Genomic DNA, 26,866 nt, shown 5'->3' with positions numbered 1-26,866 from the left:
TGTGTGTGTTAATTGCCTTCATTAAAAAACGAGGTGCTTTGTTTGTCTCTCTCACACACACACACACACACACACACACACACTCAGATTGCTTGCTTCTCTTGACAGTTGGAATCCCTAGTAACACGGAATTGCTGTTCTTTTTTTTTTTTTAATTTTATTTATTTAAAAAAATTTTTAATGTTTATTCATTTCTGAGAGACAGAGACAGAGCGAGAGGGGATGGGGCAGAGAGAGAGGGAGACACAGAATCTGAAGCAGGCTCTAGTCTCTGAGCTGCCAGCACAGAGCCCAACGTGGGGCTTGAACCCGTGAGCCGCGAGATCATGACCTGAGCCGAAGTCAAATGCCCAACAGACTGAGCCACCGAGGTGCCCCAAGTTTGTTTATTTTTGAGAGAGAGAGTGCATGTGCAGGGGGGAGGAGCAGAGAGAGAGGGAAAGAGAATCCCAAGCAGGCTCTGTGCTGCCAACGCAGAGTCCAACATGGGGCTCAGTCTCACAAGCTGTGAAATCATGACCTGAGCCAAAATCAAGAGTTGGACACTTAACCCACTGAAGCACCCAGGTGGTCCCTGAATCCCTGTTCTTATGGAAACTTTGCACTGGAACTGTGTAGCAACTGCCTCTTGGTGCAGGAGGTCTGTGGTTCTCTAGGACTCTGCACGATATGGCCCCTGAAGGCTTTTGGGTCTGCATCCCTTGATTTACATGGGAAGTTGAGAGCCAATTATGATGCAGTAGAAAGGGTCAGAAGGCCTGGATTCAAGCCCGGCTCTGCCATGTATTGGTGTGTGACCTAAGCTAAAACAGCTGGCCTCTCCCGACTTCAGTTTCAGGGTCTTTTGATTGGGCATAATGACATGCACTTCCAGTGAGGGTGTGAGAATTATGGGACTTAATGAAAGTGTTGGTGCCACCTAAATTGTTTAAATGCTTCTTTTTGGAACAACTCAACTCCCAACGCAAAGATACAGAACACTGATTCTACAGCATATTCCTTAGTATGATTTTGAAAACTTCATGTTCAAAGTGTCAGTTTTGGGGAAGAGCTGCAGTGACTTTCATGTAACGTCAAGGATGTCATGGACACGGAGTATGGGATGGTAAAGAGCCATTGAAAGAGAGGTTGCCCTGCTCCTGCCCCACAACTTCTAGGCCATAGTCCTGTTGGCCATCCCAGCCATGCTGTCCAATTGTGCCATTTGAACAAGATGTTGTATATCAGAGGGAGGCTCAGAATCAAGAAGAATTGTAACTGGGCCACTTTCTGAAAGCCACCTTCAAGGTAGGAAAGTATTTTAGAAAATCAAAACTTGGTCAATGGGGAAGGACAAGCAAATCACACCTTTCTCATCCCTGGGAGAGCTTCAAGTGCCTGTTGCAAATTGATTTTAGGATTGTGATGATACTGCTGATGATACTTTGAAGATGGCAGTAGCCTGATAAAGCTCTTAAAGAAGTAGATTCTTATGTGAACTATTGCAGGTCAAGATTCTCTTTGGACACCACTTTTTGGTTTGTCTTTTGTTCCGGCTCTCTGAGTGGTTATTATGGTGATGTGTGTGGGCAAGTGGTAAAGTGGCCGCAGTGACAAGTGCTTCCTGACTCTGTGTTCAGGTGTATAATTCTGTTCCTTCTTCCTTCCCACCCTCCACTCCCACTCCATCTCCCCAACCCTGTCAAACACTGTACTTAAAATGCCATTTTGCCTTTTCATTGTGATTCCTTTGTGAGAAGAAATTGGAGCGATCACATAAATGCTGCCCAGAGCCATCTGTCATCTTCTGGCTTCAACAGAAAAACCACAGCTACACGATTGTTGAGTGTTGGCCCATGTTTACCCAACTTCTCAGACACCTGAGAGCTAACCTAACTCAACATTTATAAAATTGCCATGTGTTCAGGCAAGTTCTTTTTTTCCCTGCTTGGTTAAAGCTTTGCGTTCTGAAAAATATTACTGAGAGGGATGGATGCCTGGAAATATGTGAAAGTAATAGCTTTGGGGCCAAGTAGATAAATTTGCATCCTCAGGCCACAAAGCAAGAGTATATTTTCTGCCTTCCTGGGAAATTGAGAGACGCTAGACAAAAAAGTAGTTCTAGTTTTCATTATTATATGTTTAAAATAGGCTGGGCTCAGACAGTCCTTGGACTGAAGCTAAACATGTAAATTTCAGTTTAAATAAGTGCTTTATAGAAAAAGCAAAGGGGTAAGCCCTTGAGGCTCCACTGAAGGCCACTGGTGGCCTTGGCTCTAGTTTGCCACCTCCCTTTTTGTATTAGCTGCTGTAAGGAGAACTACCTTGACTTGGTGAGCAAGACTCAAGCAATGGCAATGAATTTCTTACCCTGCGAAGCAGCGGGAAGGAACTTGCCCAGCCATCCATGGAAATGCTAATGAGCCGAGATGGCCCCGAGCTTTAATTCAGACCTTCTGTAATATCTTGCTTTCCTGATGCTGTTGGAGCATATTTTTACATTACTCGATAGTAGAGAAATGGTGAAATGTGGATCCTTCCAAGTTGAATGGCTTCCATCGCTTCTCTATGCACTCAGCAGTGACTTGATGTCTTGCATCAGGGGTGATGGAAACAGTTTGACTCTATTATGGGGACTGGCTTCAGGTGAAAGGAGGAGTTGTTTCTTTGCATTTCTCAATGCAAAGCAGGGCTGTGGTGGGGCAGGTCACAGTCCTGTTAGGACACCGTGTTCCTTACGCTTGAACAGGTTGGTCTTCTGATTGCACATGGCTTGCCTAGGAAATTGAGGGCAGGAGGTGGGAAGGTGGCGAGATGTTTCCCTTTCAGGATGCTGTTTCTATCGTCTGGTGTTTCCTGGTATTTAAGAAAACACAGCTTATATCAGGAATCTAATGCCTGCCAAGGACTCCAGGCCATGACCTATCTAGGACTCCAAGCAATGACCTATCTAGGGTGAATAGAAGCTGCTACTTCCTGGTCACTACCCAGACATCCTGAGAAAAAAACATTCTTCTGAAAGATATTATTGGATTATTGGTTCAGTTTTTAATATTCACAATCGCTACAGTTTAGGAAAATGAGTATCTTATTATCAACATGACTCAATAGAGAAGGAGAAAACTTCCTTAAACAATTGGTTTGAAAAAAGACGTGGGCTTAGAAAAATGACAGCTTGGATATGTCCTGCACATGGGTCTCCCAGGCCCCACTGAGAAGTAGTTTTCAGTCTTCAGTACCTTAGGTTTGGCTAGTTTAATCCTGTAAAGTCATTTGGGTGGCATTCAAAGTCATTTTCTGTCTCATTATTAAACCAGTCATGGATATAGGGAAAGGGCTCCTGGCCTCAGGGAACAGTCCTGCTTTGCCTACTCCTGCCCATTGGCTCTTCTTGCCCCATACCTCCAAGATGCTGTCTGTCTAGTTGTTAGAGTTGAGCTCCATGGCCTCCAACTCAGGTTGACTTCCACATTTGGCTTTGGGCTAGGTGAATGGAAGGGATAGAAGAGGGACAAATCAGGAGATAAGGAAAACACCCACCATGTGGGTGATCATGTAGGGCCTGCTAATGCTGGTAGGTATATGTAGGAATGGAGGAAGAAAAGGCTTTTTTAATGAAAGTTTGTGTGTTTCCTAGACAAAGGTGATAGAAGACTAACTGAGAATGCCAGCTGAGAAAAGTTTCTAAAAAGTTACCTCATTCATTTATTCTTTTATTCAGCAAAAATATATTGGGCATTATTATGAACAAGGTACTGTAGGTAAACAAGATATAAAACACCAAGTGCTTGGCTCTCCAAAAGTGTCTGGTCATCATAGGTTCATAATCTATTATGTTACTGAATGCCATCTCTCATACGTGTTCCCCCTTGAGAAATAGCTTTTTGAATTTAGTACCAAGAAAACCTTGTCTCTTGTGAGAAAATGGTCTATGTCTTCTTTTTAGGTATGAGAATTTTGTAACTTATCATGTTTCTATTTCTACCCTGTGAATAAGCTGGGGTTCTAGGTTGCAAATCACAGTAATCAATTCTAGCTGTCTTGGGCAGAAAAGAGGAATTTGTTGAAAGGATATTTAAATCAAAAGATATACATTCAGGACCCTGCTATATCACTGACTTGCTCAGGGGCAGCGGACAAGTTATTTATCCTTTTCAGATTTCACTTTACTTGTCACTTAAGGAATGTCGTACAGTCTGAGTGGAGCTCCCCAAATAGATGGAATGCTCAGAGATCGAGTTTGGAAAATAGATATGTATGAAAGGCACGCTGGAAAGTGAGGCCACAGAAACTGGTTCACATGCTGTTGGCCAAGGTGAGTAAGATGTCCAACCATCTGTCTGATATTGGGTCACTCAGTCAAGATTTGAGTCTTGAGAGAAACTTCTGATTGGCCAGGATTTGGTTTGGGACGCTAGTCCCTTTGACATTCCAAGAGGGATAGCCACTCTTGAGATTAATGGCACAGTGTCTAAGAGGAAGATCAGTGGGCTAATAGAAATGATGGTTGGATGCTGGATAGCAACAAACAGAAACAACACCAGGAAATACAGAGTCATATTGATGTTCTAAATAAAACAGAAGCACTATCAGCTCTTATAAGGAGCATATTTGTTCTTGCTTTTTCTTGGTTCTGAGTTTTTCCTTCCTTTCCCTTTTATTATTCTTATTGTACAACATTCTTTGAATGGCAGGAAAAGTGAGATTTGAAAAGGACTAATGACTTTCTCAGTGTCCCTGAACTAGTAAGTGGTACAGCCAGGTCCTGAATTTATACCTTTTGATTTCACTGTCGGTTCTCTTGTCTTTCCTATGAATTGATGCAAAGTGGAGAGATAAATGTTAAGAAAGAAACCTAATGCTCTGGTTGTTCTGAAGAGGAATATTTCTTTTGGGGAGGTTTGCATTTCCATTTGATTAACAACAAATCTGTTTTCCTAACTTAAAGAAGAGTGCTCCTGTCCTTGCTTACCCACCAGCACAGAATGTTCTACCATTGCCAGGAAGGTGGCCACAGTGAATGTGGGGACTGGTTTTTTCAGTTTTTCAATTTTTCCCTGCCTGAGACCTTCTCAGGCTCTCAGGTCTATGCTTAGACTATTCTCTCCTCAAAAGACCTATCCTATCATCCAAAGGCACCAGACCTTAATATTCTTGCCTTTTAAAAAATGTTTTCTTTGGGGCCACCTGGCTGGCTCAGTCTGTAAAGTGTGATTCTTGATCTTGGGGTTGTGAGTTTGAGTCCCATGTGTGGGGGAGAATTTACTTAAAATTAAAAAAAAATTTTTTTAAGTGTTTTCTTCAAGAGAATGAAACTGGACCACTTTCTCACATGATACACAAAAGTAAACTCAAACTGGATGAAAGACCTAAATGTGAGACCTGAAGCCATAAAACTCCTAGAAGAGAGCAAGGCAGTGATTTCTGCAGAGGTTGGCTGCAGAAACGTTTTCTTGGATATGTCTCCTAAAAGAAAAACATTAAAAAATAATAAAATAATAAAAAAATTAAAAATGTTTTCTGGGGGGAAGCTACACATTTATAATAGAAAATTTGGATAATATATAGACCAAAAACCAAAATAAAACCACAACATCAAAAACTCCCATCAAACAAAACTACTCAACTCTACGTATTTTGGTTATTCCGTTTTTTATATGTATGTGTGAATATACACATATTTTCTTTTACAGAAATTGAGATTAGATGATATAGTTTGATGTCCTTTTATTATATGACATAATTTTGTAAGCATCTTCTCATGACATGAATTTTTTGGCAGTTGAATTTTTAATTCAATTCAGTAACCATTTATTGTGCAACAATTTTGGGCTCACCACTGTGGATCAGAAATCCCACCTATTCTATTTTTTAAAAATAAATCTTGTTTAATATCAATGGAATTTTTTTTTTTTTTCAAAATCAGCATCAATGAAAGAATAGACAGTCATGTTCCTCCCAATCTACAAAAGCTTCCTGGAACTTTAAAGATTCTAGCCACGCTCACATAAGACAAAACACTGTGAAAAATTAGAACCAGCCATTTGGAATTCTTGGTTTTCTCATCCTGGAGGAAGCAAACCAAGATTGCCTTCCTTGACAATACTAATCTATATCTATGTATATATCTACATATGTTTTTTTTTAAGTTTTTTTTTTTTTTTTAATTATAACTCATGTTTGAATCTTTAAACAAGCGTCTATGCAGGAGAAAGGTGGGTAGGACACTGACAACATTAGTTTTGCCTTAGCCGCAGGAGCAAAGGCAGAGTTCAGACTTAGCTTCGGAGGGCAAGGCCCCTGACCCAGACCACGCCCCCTGCGCTGAGGTCAGAGTCGCAAAGATCACACTGTTTTGGTAATAGGCTCCTGGACAGTCTCCCAACCTATTTCCGGTGACTGCATGGCTTCCCCCAGGCTGGTCTACACTGCGGTGGAGAGCAAAGCACCGGAATGAACATTCTTTCTCTCTTTCGAGAGACTTCATGGTTTCTAGGCTGAGCATCATTGTGCTTCCACACTGTTTCCTTCGTGGCTTTGCAGCCAAAATGCGAATCAGCCTTTTGGCATGCTTCCGGTACGGCGCCTCCCCAAGATGAAGATTTCAACCTTGCCTTTAGAGTCGGGCTCTCCCATCCCGTGTAGGACTTTGAACTGCTGTTCGCACCCTGGGGCGAGGGCCCTGCTTGGACTGAAAAGCTTTCCCAGCCGACGCGCCTCCACGTGAGGCACCGATGGTTGCAGAAAGTGCTTAAACCCGCACCAGCCCCATCGAGTGTGCAGAAGGAGCCAGTTCCCGGAAGGGGAACATTTCCTGCTGGCCCCTGGGTTGTGCATCTGCGTTGGGTCCTCCTCAGGTACGGCGCCTTGGATCGTACCAGGCCGCCATCTGCAGGAAGAGGGAAATCTTACCTGTTCTTAAGGAGCCAGAGTCTCCTCTACTGTAGTCTATATCGGGAGGAGGAAAGGGAAGAAGCCAAGAATGAAAGAATCCAGGGAGCAATCCTGGGCACAGGACTTCGAACTGGTAATTGTCTTTCTGTATTAAAGATGTCAAGGAGTTCGAAACATTTCCTTTTATAATGAAAAAAATTGTTTTTAAAAATGTTTTATTTATTTTTGAGAGAGAGAGAGACAGTGCGAGCCGGGGAGGGGCAGAGAGAGAGGGAGACAGAATCCGAAGCAGGCTCCAGGCTCCGAGCTGTCAGCACAGAGCCCCACGTGCGGCCAGAACTCACCAACCGCGAGATCATGACCTGAGCCGAAGTCAGACGCTTAACTGACTGAGCCACCCAGGTGCCCCTTCCTTTTATATGTTTTGAGAGCAGAGCCACGTGACGTAGTTTTTGCATGAAACTACATCTAAAGCAACACAATTCAGGGGGCGCCTGGGTGGCTCAGTAGGTTAAGTGTCCCACTCTTGATTTTGGCTCAGGCTCAGTGTCAGGCTCCTCAATGACAGTGCAGAGCCTGCTTGCAATTCTCTCTCTCTTCTGTCTCTGCCCCTCCCCTGCTTGTGCTGGCTTGTGCTCGCTCTCTCTCTCTCTCTCTCTGTAAATAAATAAATAAACAAACAAACTTAAAAAAAAATCATTGTTTATCAGAGTCTAAAAATACTAAACAGGATCCACTCCATAACCCACATAGACAGAACTTCCCTGTCTTCTTCTCTGGCCAGTCCTCCAGCCTCTGGAAGCTGTTCTGGAGCTTCTCATGTACCAAACCCACAGCTCCCTCCTTTCTCCTCTCTTCTCCTTGCTTCTCAGGACCCTTCCTTTTATTATGTGGATCACTTAACCTCTTTTCTAGGAAGTAAGAATTCTTCCTCTTTTAGAGGAGGGACGATGGGAAGAGCTGTAGGAATTCTGGATTCTCTTTCAACAGCAGGGGAGAGACGGTGAGCGCTGACCCCTTGATCTTCATAGCCCTTTCCAGTATCCTGGCTCCCTGTCCCTCGAAGTGACCCGCACTGGTGTGAGCACCTGCGAGGAGCTGAGGGCACTCTTGTTAGATAGAATTGAGCCTGGGAAACCAGGCAGCAAGGCAGAGTCAGGGTCAGCGGGGTGCAATTCACATATAGGCCAGAGCTTGGGTTGGGAGAGGTAGGGCAGAAGTATGACCGAAGTGGTCGTCCCTCAGTTGCCCTTGATGCCTTTTCGTGGCCCCTCCATACCCCCAACCCCAGTGGTGGCCACCAGAGAAGGGCTGGCATGGTATTCCTCTGTCAAACCATGAAAACTGTCATCTTGGATAACAGGTCGCAAGACCATGGATTGGAAGAGATGGGTGTGGGTTAAGATTTGGATTTAAGCTCTCGTTTCTCCTCTCAGGCTGGTAGCTCGACTATGATAGGCTGCTCTCTTTCGGCTCTTTTAGGTCATGGAAGTCAGATTTATGAAAGAATTTAAGAGAGGGGCACCTGGGTGGCTCAGTTGGTTGGGCATCCAACTTTGGCTCAGGTCATGATCTTACAGTTCATGGATTTGAGTCCCGCATCAGGCTCTGTGCTGACAGCTCAGAGCCTGGAGCCTGCTTCAGATTCTGTGTCTCCCTCTCTCCCGCTCATGTTCTGCTTCTGTCTCTCTCAAAAATAAATAAACATTAAAAAAAAATTTTTGTTTTGAAAGAATTTAAGAGAGATTTAGGCTTCTGCAGTCACTGTGACAGAAAATTTGCTCATTATTTTATAAATGGGAAGGGCACTGACCATCTTTGGTGCTTTTCTTGGCCTGTCTTCTAATATTTCTGGGGAAATCATGGTCTTGCCTCAGTTTATCCCCCTGTAAGCTGCAGTTGGTATTGAGCAAGCTCCGATGAGCAAGGGGCCTGGCCTTCCTTGGCCGTGTGTGCCGCTGGGGACACCCGTGAAGGGGGCAGTGATGTCATCCTAGGGCCTCGTGGTGAGGGAACCAGTGAGGGCACAGTCCTTGCTCTGCCGTGCTGTGTAAGGAAAAGTACATTAAGTCCCCAGTACCTGTTAGGAGAATAGAGGGTTGATTTCTGGGTTTAGATGGAAGAACTCTCTTCAGGGTTCTACTTTCCTTGAAAGTTACAAACAAACAAACAAACAAACCCCAGAAGCGAATATGAGAAGCAAAATGACCAGAAGGCTGGGTATCTTGAATATTCATTTGTTCATCCCTAAATTCCGAAGTGAAACAGATCAAAATTTGAAGACTTTTCTGCCACTAGTTGGCTGCTTGTGCTTGGGCAGATAACTTTACCTCTCAAAGCTCCAGCTTCTTTGTGTGTGAACTTGGGGAAATCTCAGCAGCCTCCTCAGAAGACTGTTGTGAGGATTAAGTGGAAATTAAAAAAATGCATGTAGAGCATCAGTCCAGCACCTGCCGTATAGTCGCAACTGTTGGTGACTGTTGGCTAGGTACTATTTTTCTTGAAAACACCATCCCAGAATGTGGTGAGGGTGGTAATAAAGGTTAGTTGACACAGATCCTGCCCCGAGGTGGCTTATGATGGGCAATCATGACACAGGACATGACAGGAGCCAAGAGAGAAGAACAGGACGAAAGGGGCACGTAACAAATGGAATCAAAGGTTCAAAAGAAGGATCGATGGAGCTGGTTGTTGGAACACGGAGGGGCTCAGAAGTGAAAGCTGAATCTAACAGGGAAACAGTGCTTTCTGACAGAGCCTGAGCACAGTGGGCAAAGGCAGAAAAGAGGAGCAAGGGGATAAATTAAAAACAAAATAGGTGAGCAGGCTTGTCACTGGGCTGACAGGAGGTAAGCAAAGGAGACGAAAGCAGACTGGGGTAAATAAATAAACGACCAATGTGGTGACGACCCTCCAGGCAGCCTGTCACAGAGGGTGGAATGGGCTTGAGATCGAAGATTACAAAAAGAAAAATGATACCCAACTTTCACAGATTTTTCCGATACTTTGATTGTTTTCCTCCCACAGTACTCTGAAATGCACGCCTGGTTTATTCTCAGAAAGGATGCCAGAGCGCTCTCCTCACCCGCTGCCCCTACCGCGGACACGTAGGAGAAGCCTTGGGGTGGGGTGAATGGCTCAGAGAATGATCAGCCCAAGTTGCTCATTCCGGGGACTCTGGAGCAGATGCTGGCCGTGTGAGCTATGTCTAGACATGGAAATTGTGCTCCTAATCTCTCAATCTTGCTTTCTTTACATTCTCTGATAATGTGCATCTCTGTAAACATTCTCACCACAGGAACGGAGCTGGAAACACATGTGCAATCAACAGCCACAGCAGCTAGAAAGGGGGTTATGAAATCTGCTCAAAAATAGCCTGCTTGCCCCATAGGCATGCAAAGCAGCCAACCAGCCAGGGTGAACGTGTCAGGCAGCAGATTGCTCTCTGCATATCGGGAGGCCTCCAGCGACCTGCCACACTTGGGCTCAAAGGAGCTCACCGCTGGTCAGAAACTTCCTGAGGTGATCTGTGCCTGTGGACAGAGTCCCCCTGAGCAGCTGGGAGCCACAAGTCCCTGGCCTTAGTTCCTGCTCCAGAGGGGGCAGCGTCGAGCCTCCCAGGAGATTCCAGGGCTAAGCCCTCCTGTCCTACCTGCCCTGAAATTTCTCAGCCCTGGAAACATTTTTGTGGGTTAAAACTTTAAGTTTACAGAACTTGACCTGAGGCAAGAAGATGTAAAGTCTGGCTCCCACCCTTAGACTCTACTTAATGCATCAGCTGGCTTGTCCCCTCGCAGGGCCTGGACGGCACATTTTTATACAGTGGGTGCACAGCGGGGAAGGGCGATCTGGCTGCATGCTCAGTGTCAAGGACGACCGGGCTTTCGGGTACAGGTCCGCTGCCCGCAGGTTCTGCGCTGAGAGGCGAGACTTGCTGTGATGCGGGTGGTGCCGTAGTTTCTGTCCACGGTCATCTCCAGCACCAGCTGCTCGTGTGACCTTTGGCCCCGTCACTTTGGGCCTTTTGCTTCAGGCTTCTCTGCCGAGTGGGAAGGTGTTCTTTCCTCTGCAGTTCACGCATAAAGGGGAGAGGAGTCAGAAGGGACAGGTGGGCCCTCACCATGTGTCCTTGGAGTTGGAACTTAGTTGACTCACAGAACGATTACATTACCGAATGCAACTGTAGAGGTCCCCAGGATATTTTTGTCAATATTGCTCTTTGTGACAGAAGAGACAGGGTCATTCATCTATGTTCTGGCAAGAAAGACCACTGGGATAGAAGTCAGGAGAACCAGGCTCTGAGCCATCTTGTCAGGTTGCTTCGTGTGAGTTCCGGAACCTTCCCTGACTTCCCTCAGTTGAGCAAGACCAAGACTCGTAGCCTGAGAAAGGATACCGGCAATAGCAGGGGTTAGGCTAGGGTAACAGAATGTGCTGAGGACAGGGTGGAGGGTATGGCCAAGGCACAAAAAGGCCAGATTTCTCCTTCATGGGAGCCTCAAATAAACCCTCCTTCCCCTCTCCTGCCTTCCATCCACACCCACTGCCTCCATTCCCTTTTAAAGGCAGTCAGGTTGGCCCTGGCCCAGACTGGGTTCATTTTGTCGAACCAGTTCCCAGGTTTCTTTTGGAAAGAAAACACCATTGGGAGTAGATTGAACTTAATATATGGTTTTGGGGTGGAACTTGAGTTGCTTCTTCAGGTACATCATGGCTTGGGTTAAACCATTCGCTCACTAAAGTGCTGTACTCGTCCGTACCCTTTTTCGGGAAGCATATAACCTTCCATCCCACCCCCACTGAGGACTGGGTCAGCATGACCCACGCAAAATATTTGAGGCCATTGACCCTATTCATAGGGTCTGCCAGGGGACCCCATTGGTCTCTGCCTTATAGTTGAGTCCATACTTATTCCTGAGGAGTCCCTATGAACTTGGAATTTGAGGGCCAAGGGAAAATAAGGCCTCTGGTGACTTGAGTCATATCTTAAAATCAGAGCTGTCTCCTCTCCTGAGTCCTACTCTGGGAGTCACAGTTGTTGCCGAGGCTGGGACCCGGAGCTAGTGCCCACCGTATACTGCATGTTGACTTCTCCCCTCAGCGTCCTGTAGGTGCTGTGGGAGCCTGGGCTGGGGACACACAAATCCCTGCCCCTCTATCACATCAGGACTTCAAAACCTGTGCAAGATATACCCGGCCATTGCGGCTCCTTCCAACGTTCTTTGACAAGGAAAATTGTCTATCTTTGTAGTGATATCACTGATGTGGAGTGTCTGAAACTTGTATTTCCTGAAAGGCTGAAGGTTTTGATCTCCTCCGATGTGTTCTTCGTGTTTCACACTAGTTCATGTAGGGCGTGAAGAGCCGCCTCCACTAACCTGGCCGTGAAAACCTGGCAGCTGCTCAGACTGAAAATAGTACTTGATTTAGTTTGAGTTGCAGCACGAGAAGGGACTCACGTACGCACACCGACATACAAATGTGGGCTCAGAGGCTGTTCTGGGCATCAGGGCTGGGCTCACAAGTGGCTGTGAGGTGAAGCTGGAAACGAAGTCTGCTAGCCGAGAAAGCGGATGAGCTGAGGGCTTCTGTGATGTGGGACTGTCACTTCCTTCCTGCAAACAGCGGGTGAAAGGAGACACCGGAGCCTCCGTGGCTAAGTGTCTTTGCACTTGCAGCCTAGGACAAGCTTCAGGAGGAAGAGGAAAAAGCAAGTTTATTTTTCTGTTTTAAGCCAAACCTCTAGCATTCTCCCTTTAGCTCCACATGCCAATCTTTGATGTGTTTAAATCATTGCACCCTGTTAATAGGCTGGTGACGTTGGCGTGGAGAGCCCAGGGTCTCCTGTGTGCCCCTGGTATTTGTGTTACCTCTCTCCCCATTTTCCTCCCACTTCTCCGCTGCTGTTTCTCAGGGCCCTGTCCTATGCTCAGCCTGGGCACAGACCAGTAGCTCTTAAAACAGAGGACAACACAGCTTCAGATATTGAAACCATGCATAGAGTGATCTAAGCAATATCTAAAGTGTCTGTCTCTGTCCCGCCCTCCCTTCCTATGTTCTTTCCTTAAGGAAACAGACTCTTTTGGAAAGGCCATTGTGTTATGCTCTAAGGAGATTATTGTTGATCTATTTTCATTTTTCTTATCATGTCCTTTAGCCAGGAGGCTAGGTGGACCACTAGAAAGTGCTCGGGCCTTGGAGAGAAATGGGCTGAGCTGTGAAGCTCAGCCATGCTCTTTGCAGCTATAGAATCTTTATCATTTGACTAAATGCTCTGCCCTTCTGTAAACTAAGAATAATACCTGCTCTGCAGAGCTCCTGTGAGGTTTCAGTGGGACAGTGCACATTTCAGGAGCACAGCAGCACCCGGTGAATGGTGATTGTAGTCGTTGAGGGGTCACAGAGCATTTTTGAGACTCCTAATGAAAAGCAAACACCATGGAGGGACAGAGAAAGGACAGGCCCAGGCATAGCACATACCATGAGCTCATCATGCCCGCACAGTTTGACCTTGGGCCACTAGCAAAAATGTCCCTGCAGCAGGGTGTACGTGGAGGGAGCTGGGCTGCAGTGCCGTTCATTTCTTCTGCCAGTTTAAATCTGCCCCCAGGCAGAACTGGGACTGTAAGTACAAACTTTGCTGGAGTCCAAAGTTACAGTGGAAGTTGCTGAAACCACTTCTTTCATGTTTATACAAAGTGTTATAAATAAAATAGATTAAACAAACTATTCAAAAGACATGGCTAGCTCACTGCCTACTCTGACTGTAGGGAGTATCAACCATTTAAAAAAAATTTTTTTTCCTTCAGTGTCTATTCATTTCTGAGAGAGAGAGAGAGAGAGAGAGAGAGAGAGAGAGAGAGAGAGAGAGAGCGCAAATGGGAGGGGGGCAGAGAGAGAGGGAGACACAGAATCCAAAGCAGGCTCTAGGCTCTGAGCTGTCAGCACAGAGCCCAACGTGGGGCTTGAACCCATGAACCACGACCCAAGCCGAAGTCTGATGCTCAACCGACTGAGCCACCCAGGTGTCCTGGGAGTATCAACCTTTTTAAATCTTCCCTTAAAGTTATGGAAAGAAGTGGATGACATGTTGTGGCATAGAGGACAAAGCCGAACAGGTGTAGCTTCCACATCGAGGTAAAAAAAAAAAAGAACCAGTGCCTGTTGTTGGGGATGTAAATTGGTGCAGCTACAATGGAAAACAGTGTGGAGGTTCTTCAAAAATTTTAAAATAGAACTACCAGGGACAACTGGGTGGCTCAGTGGGTCAAGCATCCGACTTCTTGCTCAGATCATCATCTCTTAGTGAGTTCAAGCCCCGTGTTGGGCTCTATGCTGACAGCTCAGAGCCCGGAGCCTGTTTCTGATTCTCTGTCTTCTCCTCTGTCTATACCTCTCCTGTTTGCACTCTTTCTCTCTCTCAAAAATAAACAAACATTTAAAAATAAATAAAATGAATAGAAGTACCATATGATCCTTCTGGGTATATATCTGAGGGAAATGAAAATGAAGCAGTATCTACACTTCTGTGTTCATTGTAGTCTTATTCACAATGGTCAAGATATGGAAACAACCTAAGTGTCCATCAACAGACAAATGGATAAAGAAGATGTGGTACACACACACACACACACACACACACACACACACACACACAGGAATATTATTCAGCCAGGAAAAAGAAGGAAGTCCTGCCATTTGCAACAACGTGGGTGGAGCTAGAAGACATTATGCTAAATGAAATAAGCCAGACTGAGAAAGACAAATACTGTTTGGTCTCCCTATATGTGGGATTAGAAAAAAGATTTAAAAAATTCCAAGTCCTAGAGAGTAGAATGGTGTTTACCAGGGACTGTGGGCTGGGGAAGATGGGGGGATGCTGGTCAATAAGCCTTAGGTTATAGGATGAGTAAATTCTAGGGATCTGATGGACGGCATGGTGTCTGTAGTCAAGCTGTATCGTACACTTGAAAGTTGCTAAGAGATTAGATCTTAAGCATTCTCACCACACCACAAAAAAGATAACTAGGTGAGGTGATTGATGTGTTAATTAACCTGATTATGGTAATCATTTCACAAAATACATATATATCAAATCATCACATTTTACACTTTAAATATATACAAATTTATTTGTCAATTATACCTCAATAAAACTGGAGGGGAAAAAAAAGCCCGCTTCTCACTTCCATTGCTGTCTACTTCCTCTGCCTTGTGTCCAGGAAGGCACAGCTGTAAGATGCGAATTTGACCCATCTCAGGCTTCACAGGAATAAGAAGCAAACCTTTATTGTGTTAAAAAAACTGAGATGTGGGTTCATCTGGAGTTTAGCCTGTCCTAACTAATGGTGGATGTGCTCAGCTCTCCACTCCCACCCCACCCACCTGCTCCTCCATTGTGTGTAATCTGTGTCCACCATCGCTGCTCAGGGAAATGGCTGTTCTCAAAATTTCCCAGTGACCTCATCCTCATTCACCTACAGACTGTGGAGTTGTCTCATGTTCTTTCTCGCTTCAGTTTTCATTTCATTATTTTAAGCTTAAAAAAAAGTAATACATTCTTATTTTAAGGAAATCTGCCCTCCCCTTTCTAACTACCTATTTGCTTTCTGTTCTGGTTGCTTTTTCTCTTCACCTTTCTAAAGGCAGGTGTTCCCCCCACAAATCTGCCTGCAGTCCTTCTCTCTTCCCCTCTCAAACTCCATTCCCCCCCCCCCCCCCCCCGCCGACATCACTGCATTCTCCTCTGAGCTCCAGCTCTTTGCAGGACACTGCATTCCTCACCCTCAATTCTGAACCTCTCAGACACCTGCCTGTGGCTTCAGCCAACTTCTGGAGATGAAACTGCCCAGAACTGGGCTGGTAATTATCCTTTCTCCTCTTCTTTTTTCTGCTGTGCCCCCTCATCCTGCCCAGTTTCACCTCGGCTTGACTCCTGGATTACCTATTTGACTGTTCTCCCTTCTCAATTCCACCATTCTCTTATCTCATCAGTTATTGAGTACTGTGGGTTCTCTTTTGTCGGGTCCCTTCTCTGCATTCTCACTACTATTACACTACTGGTATGAATGTAATTGTATTGAGATTGGACCAGAAAGACATAACTGGACTGTTGACCATGGTCGGTTCTTTTTTAAAAGTTTTATTTATTTATTTTGAGGCAGAGAGTGGGAGAGCACTCGGGAGGGGCAGAGAGAGAGGGAGAGAGAGAGAATCCCAAGCAGGCTCTGATGATGTGGGGTTCCAGCTCATGAACCACGAGATCATGGCCTGACCCGAAATCAAGAATCAGACGCTCAACTGAGCCACCCAGGTGCCCCGACCATGGTTAGTTTTAAGGAAGGAAATCCATGGAAGTGGGAATGATGGGGAATTTCATACTTTAAAATATATCATTTTTGGGGGGCATGTGGGTGACTCAGTTGGTTAAGCATCTGACTTCAGCTCAGGTCATGATCTCACAGTTCATAAGTTCGAGCCCTGCATTGGGCTTGCTGCTGTCAGTACGAAGCCTGCTTCCGATCCTCTGTCCCTTTCCTTTGCCCCTCCACCCACCTCTTCCTCAAAAACAAATAAACATTAAAACATTTTTTACATGTTTTTTTAATCACAATGGATTCATATATTAACTATATAATACAAAAGCAACTTTTAAAAATAGAAGGTAATTTGCTCCTTGTCAGGTAGCAAAGCTTTCATAACTCAAAGTGTTCGAACAAAAGTCAGTTGACTCACCACTAGGGATGTTGTAGGAAGGACTCTGATATCAATTAGGTGTGAGTGATATCAGCTGTGAGTGATGGCAATCCAAAATACCACAGGCTTACACAATATGGAAGTTCACTTCTCTATGGAGTAAGGAGACCTGGAGGTAATCAGTACCGGGGTTGTGAACACATTCCACGGTTCTCAGACACTTTTATCTTGCCACTACACTCTACTTAGCCCTTGGCTTCCACCTCATGGCCTAACAAAGCTGTCCAAGCTCCAGCCATTATATTTGCATTCCATGTAACAGGAAGAAACAAATTAGAGCACGTCTGCTCTCTTTAAGGACATTTTCTGGAAGTTGCTTGTTTCAGTTTATACCCTCTTGGCCAGAACCAAGTCACACAGGAACATTAAGCTTTCAGAGGAGTCTGGGATAGGCCTTATTCCATGTGGCCATGTGCCCATCTAAAACTGGGCTTCTATTACCAAAGAAAGAGAGGAGAATGAATATTGAGGGATTGGTATTCGTTGCTGACATTTTTAACTCAAAGGTTTTAAAATTAATAGTAGCTGCTGTCTACCTAGCTATCACTATGTACTAAGCATTGGACTAAGTCCTTCACTTGTGTTATCCTGTTTGGTGTCCATATACCTATGAGTTAGGGTCAGTGCCGTTACAATTACTTTGAAACTTAGGGAGGTTAAGTAACTTGGCCAAGGTTAAAACACTGCTAGAAAGGGGTAGATCTAGGACCTGAACCCAGCTCTGGTTGAGTCCAGAGCTCTTAACCTATATCTTAACCTATCTTAGCCTATGTACTCAATTTGCAGCCATACACTCTCTGCATTGGTCTTCATTGCAAGCAGCAGAAGTTGAGTGTAATGGAGTTAGACAGGGAAGGAGTTTCTTAAAATATTGGGTAGTCCACAGGATGATTGTGAGGCTGGAACACCAAGCTCAGTGCTTGAAAAAGCATTCCTGCTCAAAGCAGGAAAAATGCCCTAGTTCTCCTTAGAACTAGGGGTTTTGATGAGAAAATTATGGGTGCCTTTGCCTGGCCAAAGAGAGGAAGCTGCCTATTCCTTACTTCCTATGCTAACAGTTCTCAATTCCAAGCCCTTGTGACTCATTCTGATTGGTGCAGCCAGATCCCAGGCCAGCCCCAGCTGCAAGGGATGATGGGAGAGTCAGTATCTAACATATTCATACCCTGTGATGGAAAGCTGTCCTGATTCCCACCAAAACTCATAAGGTGGAAATTCTCCAGACTTGGAAAGGGATTTAAATGTTGACATAATACCACTTCACCATTCTATTTCCTTATTTCCCTGTTCAGGTTCAGAAGTTTGAGCAAGTTGAATTTCAACTGGATTATTTTCAAAAGTTTTGAAATGTTTAGTTTTTCCTTTGGCCCCCTCCCCCTTTTCTTCTCTTCAGAAAGCAGTGGCATAACAATTCCTGGCCTCTGTAACAGGGTATCTGATAAGCAGAATAATGGCTCCCCGAAGATGCCCACATCCTAATTCCTGGAACCTGGGACTGTGTCACCGTATGTGGCCAAAGGGAATTGTAGATGTGATTAAACTGAGTGCCTTGAGGAGGGGAGTGAATTATCCAGGTGGGCCCAATGTAATTACAAGGGCCCATACAGGGGCAATAGGGAAGCAGGGCTGTGTGAGAGAGAGATATGATGGCTATAAGCAGAAATTGGAGTAAAAGCAGAGATGGGTTCCTGACTGGGGGCCGTGAGCCCAGGGATGTGGGCAGCAAGGGGAGCTGGAAAAGGCAAGGGACCGAATTTTCTCCCCTAAAAGCCTTCGGAAGCAATAGAGACCCTTAGACCCCTTGTTCTAGTCCAGTGAAACCCTTTTGGATTTCTGACTTTCACAATCATAATGTATCTGTGTTGTGTTTAAGCCACCAAACTGCAGTAATTTGTGATAGTTACAATATAAAACTAATATAAGATGCAAATTAAAATACCCACAAGGCACAGAATGTGCCATAAGTGAGTAAAGTGGGCCATGGGTAAAACATTTTCATGAAGCATGTGGCCGTTTCAGTCTGTCTTTTGTTTTCCCAGTTCTGATAGAGACATGAATGCAAACATTTCATTTTACTCCCAATTTTTTAAAAAAAGTAATCTCTACACCCAGTGTGGGGCTTGGACTCATGACCTCGAGATCAAGAGTCACATGCTCTACCACTTGAGGCAGCCAGGAGCCCCAATTTTCCTCCTCATGTGATCTGTAAGAAAAACTATAGTGGAAGCAAGGTGACAAATGGCAATTTACATGCAACTTTATAACAGGGAGACAGTAGAGGGTGGTAGGAACGAATATAAATAAACTAGAGCCAACTGTTACCTTGTAGAGTTTGGATCTGGTGTTTCCAGTGTTTCTAATTTAATTCTAATACTTTTTTGTTGTTGTTGTCTTACAAATGAACAACTCAAACAAAATATATTTTCGGCAGTGGCTTGCTGTCCTCAGCTATAGAACAATCTCCTTTCTCACCTGTTCTTGCCGCCACCTTAGATATGTTTTCCAATCTATGCGATGTTGGTTTTGCAATCTTTTGTGCATGGAGTGGCAGGCATCCTGGTCTTGCTTCCACCCTTGCTCTGCTCTCAGCCAGACACACACGATTGCATCAGGAGGCTAATTTGAATTTATCTGCTCTCTCTCTCTCTCTCTCTCTCTTTAAAGCACTTTACAAAGCTTAGGCAGGAAGTTTTGAAAAGTCAGGTTTTCAAAAGAGATGCACAGCCTAAAACATTCTCCACACTCCTTACACTCTTTCTTTGCCAGGGTGATATTTAAGATCTGTAAGCACTCAGCCAATCAGTAGACAAATATTTATTAAGCATCTAGGAGGATTAAGCCTGTGCTGGGATGCTAGGAGGACTACACAAGATAGAAGACAGAGAAGCTCCTGGTGAACATGTCCCCTCATACCGAGGGGACATATGTGTTAGGGAGTGACTGCCGGAGCAGATAATTCTTGAGGAGTTGAAATGCAGCATGAGTCTCCATGCCAGCAAGGTATTTGCTCAGACAGTTGAGCAAATCTGATACTTAAATCTCTTCTATGTTCTCTGGTTTGTGTTTTCCCTACAGGATTGGTAAACACTGCGTGCAGGACTCTGGGGGCCCAGAGCAAACTCCAGTTGCAAAACCACCACCTGCACCTGTGCACTGGCAACAAATTGACAGGTGAGACCAATCTCTCTGTGGTTACAGGGAGTGGTCAGGGGAACGCACTCTGTTTCTGGTGCCTTAGCTCCCCAGTGACAGTGACGGGACTCCAAGCTGATAAAACTGACGAGTGGAAAAGCATTGGACAGTGTCTGTATTTTGAGTTTCAATATTCTGCCCAATTCCCATGGTGCCTGGATCCATGCTTCACACTTAGTGGGCCTGAGGTTAATGTGAGACGAAAACAATTATTATAGTGAAAATGTATTGAGCGCTTATTCTGTGTCAGGCACTATGCCAAGTTCTTTATATCGATTATCTCATTTTATCTTCACAACTACTGACAAGAGTTATTATGATCCCCCATTTTACAAACAAGAAAAATGAGAGCCAAGGTCACACTTCTGCTTAGTGACAGAGCCAAAATTTGGACCCAGGAGTCCATTCATCTTATATCTACCAGTTGGATGGAAACTCTAATTTAAGCCTGTGGCATTAGATTTCAAGGAGTCCTAATGTGGTTTTTGAAAACATGCAGGCCTTAATTTGTTCAATCGATATGCTCCTGAAAAATTAAATAGAAAAATGGATAGAAACACCCTGAGGGCATGGGAGATGTCTTTGTAACATCTACAGTATTTAGCACTGTGCCTTGCGGATAGAAGACTTGAAACAAACATTTGTCAAATGAATGGATGTATGAATGAAACAATTGTAGAAGGTGGTTTGAATTTTAAATGTACTCAGTAAGACAAGTGTTTGAAGGGACCTGCCGGGTTACTACACAGAGTGTCTAGGTTGATCCAATCTATTTGAAGCTATTTATAAATGGGCATTAATGCATAGAAATACAATTGGAGGGATGTTTTGCAAATGCACTTTTACTCTCTTCTTATACTTTTGTGTATTGTTGAGCATTTAAAAATTGAGGATGCATCTATCTCATTCTGGACTTGGTATGGTTGATTTGAGACATGATCCCAGGAAAAGGACCGAGGGAGAGAGGTGATGGGGTGGGTGAAGCCCATGTCAGGGTGTATAAAGGCTGTGGGGTGGGGAATGGGAGCTCCTTGCCCTGGGACTTGCCCAAAAGCCAGGAGACTGGATGGAGCAGTAATCCATTAGCTCCCAGTCCTCGCTGGCACAAACATCCCCACCTTTGCGGGCTCTACCTCTGAGGGCCCAGTGGGCCCTGAAGCATCAGAAAAAGCTCTGAGTGTAATGGCAGAAAAAGGAGCCAGACACTGTCAACACCAGCTGAGTCTGAACTTCTGGAACTGCCCGCCACAGATGTGGGCAGAGGTGGGGACATGAAATAGGAAGCATCTACTATAGTATGATTTTTCAAAAACCGATAAAACCATTTTCAAAATAAACTACAGAAGAAATTTTCACAGTGCACAGAATGGTCCTCTGATTTGACTTTACAAGTCCGGACTGTAACAGGTGAGGTTATTTTCGGTGAGATCCTGACGTGCTTGACATTGGGGGCCAGATTCCTGGGAAGCAGACTTGAAGATAGAGAAGCTATGCAAGTGTACTGGGGAGTGCTCTGGGACCCACACCTGTAGGGGATACAGGACTGGGCCTTGGGGGAACCCTGGCTGTGATGTGGCCACAAAAACGGTGTTAGCTCATCCCCTGGGGAGCTTTGAAGCTGGGGTGGCTCTGCAGAGTTGTCCTGAGTTGGGGTGAGAATGCTGGGCTTTTATATGTGAGCATCTTCCAGCCACCAGACGCCAGATTCCAGGGCGTCCAAACTTGCCTTTGAACATCAGGGCCAATCAATAAAATTGACAAAATCAAACCCAGGAAAAAGAGCAGAACGTAATTCAACCACAACTCTCTCTCCTTACTGGTGCAGGCCAAACTGAAAATATACAAGGGATAGGACCAGGTTCTTTTCTCACATGTCAAGTGAAGACTTTGGATTACATCGGGAATTACAGACTGGTAGCTCGTGGGGCAAATCTGTCTGTGAAGTCTGTTTTATCTGCATGAAGAGTGTTTCAAATCCACATTTCTGGCTTCTCTTGAAAATTTGGAAGAAATGGCACATTGGGCCCACATTGTTTCATGGCAAGTACTAGCTCAGGTGGAGCAGCGGGTGGCCTTTAACTCGGGACCCCTCTAGCCTGTTTTAGTCATTTGCGTTATTGCCTGAGAACTGTAACCATCTGTGAGGTCCCACTTAGCTCTGATGAGCAGTGATTCTGTGTGAATAGTCTTGCATACTGCTGAAATAGGTATTTGATTTCCTAATAATGTGATGACAGCTAGAAATCTTTGACTTCCTAGTTAAAGATGCATATCCAGCTGGATATTCTCTATGGGCAAGTCAGACCACTTCTTTGTAGGCTAGTTTTCTGGCTTTGCAGATGAGGATCTCAGTGACCCTGATCTTGACTATGAGTTGGCAGCAAAATGCTGTTGGTGTTCATGGTAGGGCCTACGTGGGATTTTCTAGCCACTAGAACATTATTTAAGCTTTGGGATTCCCCACCTGCCTGAATCTCAGAATTACTTCGACTATTTATAAAAATACAAATTCTCAGGGTACCTGGGTGGCTCAGTGGGTTGAGTGTCCAACTCTTGAACTCAGGGTCATGAGTTCAAGCCCTGTGTTGGGCTCTGCATTGGGAGTGAAGCCTACTTAATAAACAAACAAACAAAACCCCAACAAATTCTCAGTTTCTTCTGATTCAGTAGGTCTCAGCCCAGCAGATGGGGCCCAAGAATCTGTTTTTTATTTTTTTAATAAAAAAAATTAATTTAAAAAAATACTTATTTTTGAGAGAGAGAGAGAGACAGAGTGTGAGGAGGGGAGGGGCAGAGAGAGAGGGAGACATAGAATCTGAACCAGGCTCCAGGCTCCCAGCTGTCAGCACAGAGCCCGACACGGAGCTTGAACTCACCAACCGCGAGACCATGATCTGAGCTGAAGTTGGATGTCCAACCGACTGAGCCACCCAGGTGCCCCAAATTAAAAAAAAAATTTAATTTCAGTATAGTTGACACACAATGTTACATTAATTTCAGGTGTACAACATTCCTCCACGTTAGGAGCTTAGAAGCCTATAATACATGTATATATTATGCTATGCTATATATATATATATATATATATATATATATATATATATGTATATATATATATTCTGTATATATTATGCTATGCTAAATGTAGCTACCATCTGTCTCTGTACGATATTATTACAATGTCATTGACTATATTCCTTACATTGTGCCTTTTATTCCTGTGACTTATTCATTCTATAACTGGAAATCTGTATTTCCCATTCCCCTTCCCCCATTTTCCCCATCCGCTACCACCCTTTCCCCTCACAACCATCAGTTTGTTTTCTGTATTTATAGATCCTGATTCTGCTTTTGTTTATTTATTCACCTGTTTTGTTTTTTAGATTTCACAGATAAGTGAAATTATATGGCGTTTGTCTTTCTCAGTCTGACTTATTTCACTTAGCATAATACCCTCTAGGTTCATCCATGTTGTTGAAAATGGCAAGTTCTCACCTTTTTATGGCTGCCTAGTATTCCATTGTGTGTATGTACCATATTTTTCTTATCCACTTGTCTATTGATTGACATTTCAGTTGCTTCCATATCTTGGCTATTGTAAACAATGCTGCAGTAAACATAGGGGTGCATAATATCCTTTTCAGATTAGTGTTTTTGTTTTCTTTGGGTAAATATCCAGTAATGGAATTACTGGATCATATGGTAATTCTATTTTTAACTTTTTGAGGAATCTCCATGCTGTTTTCCACAGTGACTGTACTAATTTACATTCCCACCAATAGTGCATGACAGTTCCTTTTTCTCCATACTGTGGCCAATGCTTATTACTTGTCTTTTTGATTCCAGCCTTCTGACAGGTATAAGATGATTGTGTAAGGTGTAAGATTTCACTGTGGTTTTGATTTTCATTTCCCTGATGATTACTGATATTGCACATGTTTCCATGTGTCTGTTAGCCATCTATATGTCTTCTTTGCCCATTTTAATAGGATTGTTGGGGGGGGGTTGGTATTGAGGTGTATAAGTTCTTTTTATATTTTGGGTATTAACTCCTTATCAAATATATCACTTACAAATATCTTCTTCCATTCAGTATGTTGCCTTTTCATTTTGTTGATAGTTTTCTTTGCTGTACAAAAGATTTTTATTTTGGTGTAGTCCTAATAGTTTATTTTTGCTTTTGTCTCCCTTGCCTTAGGAGACATATCTAGAAAAATGATGCTGTGGCTGATGTCAGAGAGATTGCTGCCTGTGTTCTCTTTCAGGATTTTAAGACTCTTTATTTTAAATTGGTTTCTCAAGTGATCTTGGTGTGCAATCAGATGTAGGCACCATACTGTCTCTTATTTGCTTTTTGTACTTAGTGCTTGGTTCATGTATTATAGGCTTCTAAGCTCCTAATGTGGAGGAATGCTTTCTTATTTATCTTTTTATCTTCCCCATCCTTTAGTATTACCACCTAGCACAGTGCTCTGCAAGTCCAGTGCACTCAGTGAGTGTCTAGTGAATGAGTGATTGAATGAATGATGAACATTCCCCAATAGCTTTCTTCCTTAGGAGTCGAAGAGCACAAACCTCCCAAGTCACATATTCAAGATCATTTGATTTAGAAAACTTATTTTATAAATATGGTGTCAAATAAACCAGAGAGAGGAAGAGTCCTAGCTTTATCTTGGGAGTTTTTTGCCTTGGGGATGTTAAGAAATAAATGATTCCTTCTAAAAAGAACTTATGCTTTTCATCAAAAGATAGATTATTCACCACCCAACATGGTACATGTGAGTTATTTGTACAATATTTCAAAAACAGCAAATTGACTCAATAGAAAAGGAAACTTTCTAAATTATGCTGAAATCTTGCCTTGAAATATAAACCTTGAAAGAATAAGACCAGGAGCTTCTTTCATACTGGGAGATAGATGCAGTGATACAAATTTAATTTATTGTGTTATGGTTTATTTATCAGGTGCTCAGCTTCCAAAGAGTTCAAAAAACCTGTGTCTGTGAGAGAAGGCGTGGCAAGTCCCCCACTTAGTTTGGATTTTGAAGAGGGAACTATCTAGAAAATTTTGGCTCAGAAAAAATCTTGGTGCTTGTTTCGCTGTTTACATAGTCTGTGCTTCCTAGAGGTCCTTTGCTTTTTTTTTTTTTTTTTACTTCCTATAATTTGTTTATTTTTTTAAATTTACATCCAAGTTAGTTAGCACATGGTGCAACAATGATTTCAGGAGTAGATTGCTTAATGCTCCTTATCCATTTCGGCCATCCCTGCTCCCACAACCCCTCCAGCAACTCTCTGTTCTCTGTATTTAAGAGTCTCTTATGTTTTGTCACCCTCCCTGTGTTTATATATTTTTTGCTTCCCTTCCCTTGTGTTAATCTGTTTTGTATCTTAAGTTCCTCATATGAGTGAAGTCATATGATATCTGTCTTTCTCCGACTGACTAATTTTGCCTAGCATAATACCCTCCAGTTCCATCCATGTAGTTGCAAATGGCAAGATTTCATTCTTTTTGATTGCTGAGTAATACTCCATTGTGTGTGTGTGTGTGTGTGTGTGTGTGTGTGTGTGTGTGTGTATCACATCTTCTTTATCCATTCATCCATTGATGGACATTTTTGGGCTCTTTCCATACTTTGGCTATTGTTGATAGTGCTGCTATTAACATTGGGGTGCATGTGCCCCTTTGAAACAGCATACCTGTATCCCTTAGATAAATACCTAGTAGTGCAATTGCTGGGTCATAGGGTAGTTCTATTTTTAGTTTTTTGAGGAACCTCCATACTGTTTTCCAGAGTGGCTGCACCAGCTTGCATTCCCACCAACAATGCAGAAGAGATCCTCTTTCTCCGCATCCTCCCCAGCATCTATGGTTGCCTGAGTTATTCATGTTAGCCATTCTGACAGGTGTGAGGTGGTATCTCATGGTGGTTTTGATTTGTATTTCCCAGATGATGAGTGATGTTGAACATTTTTTTATGTGTCAGTTGGCCATCTGGATGTCTTCTTTGGAGAAGTGTCTACTCATGTCTTTTGCTCATTTCTTCACTGGGTTATTTGTTTTTTGGGTGTTGAGTTTGATAAGTTCTTTATAGATTTTGGATACTAACCCTTTATCTGATATGTTGTTTGCAGATATCTTCTCCCATTCTATCAGTTGCTTTTTACTGATAACAGTAAATAATTAGTTTTGCTGATTGTTTCCTTCGCTGTGCAGAAGCTTTTTATTTTGATGAGGTCCCAATAGTTCAGTCTTGCTTTTGTTTCCCTTGCCTCTGGAGATGTGTTGAGTAAGAAGTTGCTGCAGCCAAGGTCAAAGAGGTTTTTGCCTGCTTTCTCCTCGAGGATGTTGATGGCTTCCTGTCTTACATTTATGTCTTTCATCCATTTTGAGTTTATTTCTGTGTATGGTGTAAGAAAGTGGTCCAGGTTCATTCTTCTGCATGTCGCTGTCCAGTTTTCCTAGCACCACTTGCTGAAGAGACTGTCTTTATTCCATTGGATATTCTTTCCTGCTTCATCAAAGATTAGTTGGCCATACGTTTGCGGGTCCATTTCTGGGTTCTCTATTCCGTTCCATTGATCTGAGTGTTTGTCTTTGTGCCAGTACCATACTGTCTTAATGATTACAGCTTTGTAATACATCTTGAAGTCCAGCCTTTGCCTTCTTTCTAATGTCTTTGGTTGAGGTCCTTCAAGGGGAGGCCTCAGGATTCAGAAAGGCTGCAGATGGGCGAGATGGAGAATCTGATTGGCCTGAACTTGACTGGCTGTGGCCTATAAGGCTCAAAGCAGCAGCCTTGAGCAAGTTTGGCACTCTATCAAGAATGCTAGGGGATTAGGAACAGTTTTTTCTTAAGTTCTCAAGAGTCTCTGTTAGGTGAATGTTTTTTGAGTGTTTTGGCATCACTAGTGATTTCTGTCTTGAACTCAATTAGAATAAGTTTGAAATCTGTGCTTTGCATCCCTGGCAACTGCATTCTTTCATTTTTTTTTCTTCTTAAAAAACAAACAAATGCTAAGGTTATACTGTAATAAACTATTC

General features: G+C 43.6%; 1 long non-coding RNA gene across 2 annotated transcripts in view; it reads left to right on the top strand.

Moving 5' to 3' along the window:
- LOC109254309 (uncharacterized) overlaps positions 1-19,802 on the top strand; it is a 225,286-nt gene extending 205,484 nt beyond the window's left edge. For both annotated transcript variants that reach the window (XR_008417176.1, XR_002074748.2), the window contains exon 7: positions 19,705-19,802. This is a non-coding gene — a long non-coding RNA (uncharacterized LOC109254309). The remainder of the gene's footprint in view (positions 1-19,704) is intronic.
- Positions 19,803-26,866: the final 7,064 nt, after the last annotated feature.

Source organism: Panthera pardus, unplaced genomic scaffold (genome assembly GCF_024362965.1).
Source record: "Panthera pardus isolate Hobbes unplaced genomic scaffold, ASM2436296v1 HiC_scaffold_24, whole genome shotgun sequence".
Classification (NCBI taxonomy): domain Eukaryota; kingdom Metazoa; phylum Chordata; class Mammalia; order Carnivora; family Felidae; genus Panthera; species Panthera pardus.
The sequence above is the reverse complement of the archived record's forward strand: the minus strand, read 5'-3'. Positions and strand labels throughout refer to the sequence as shown.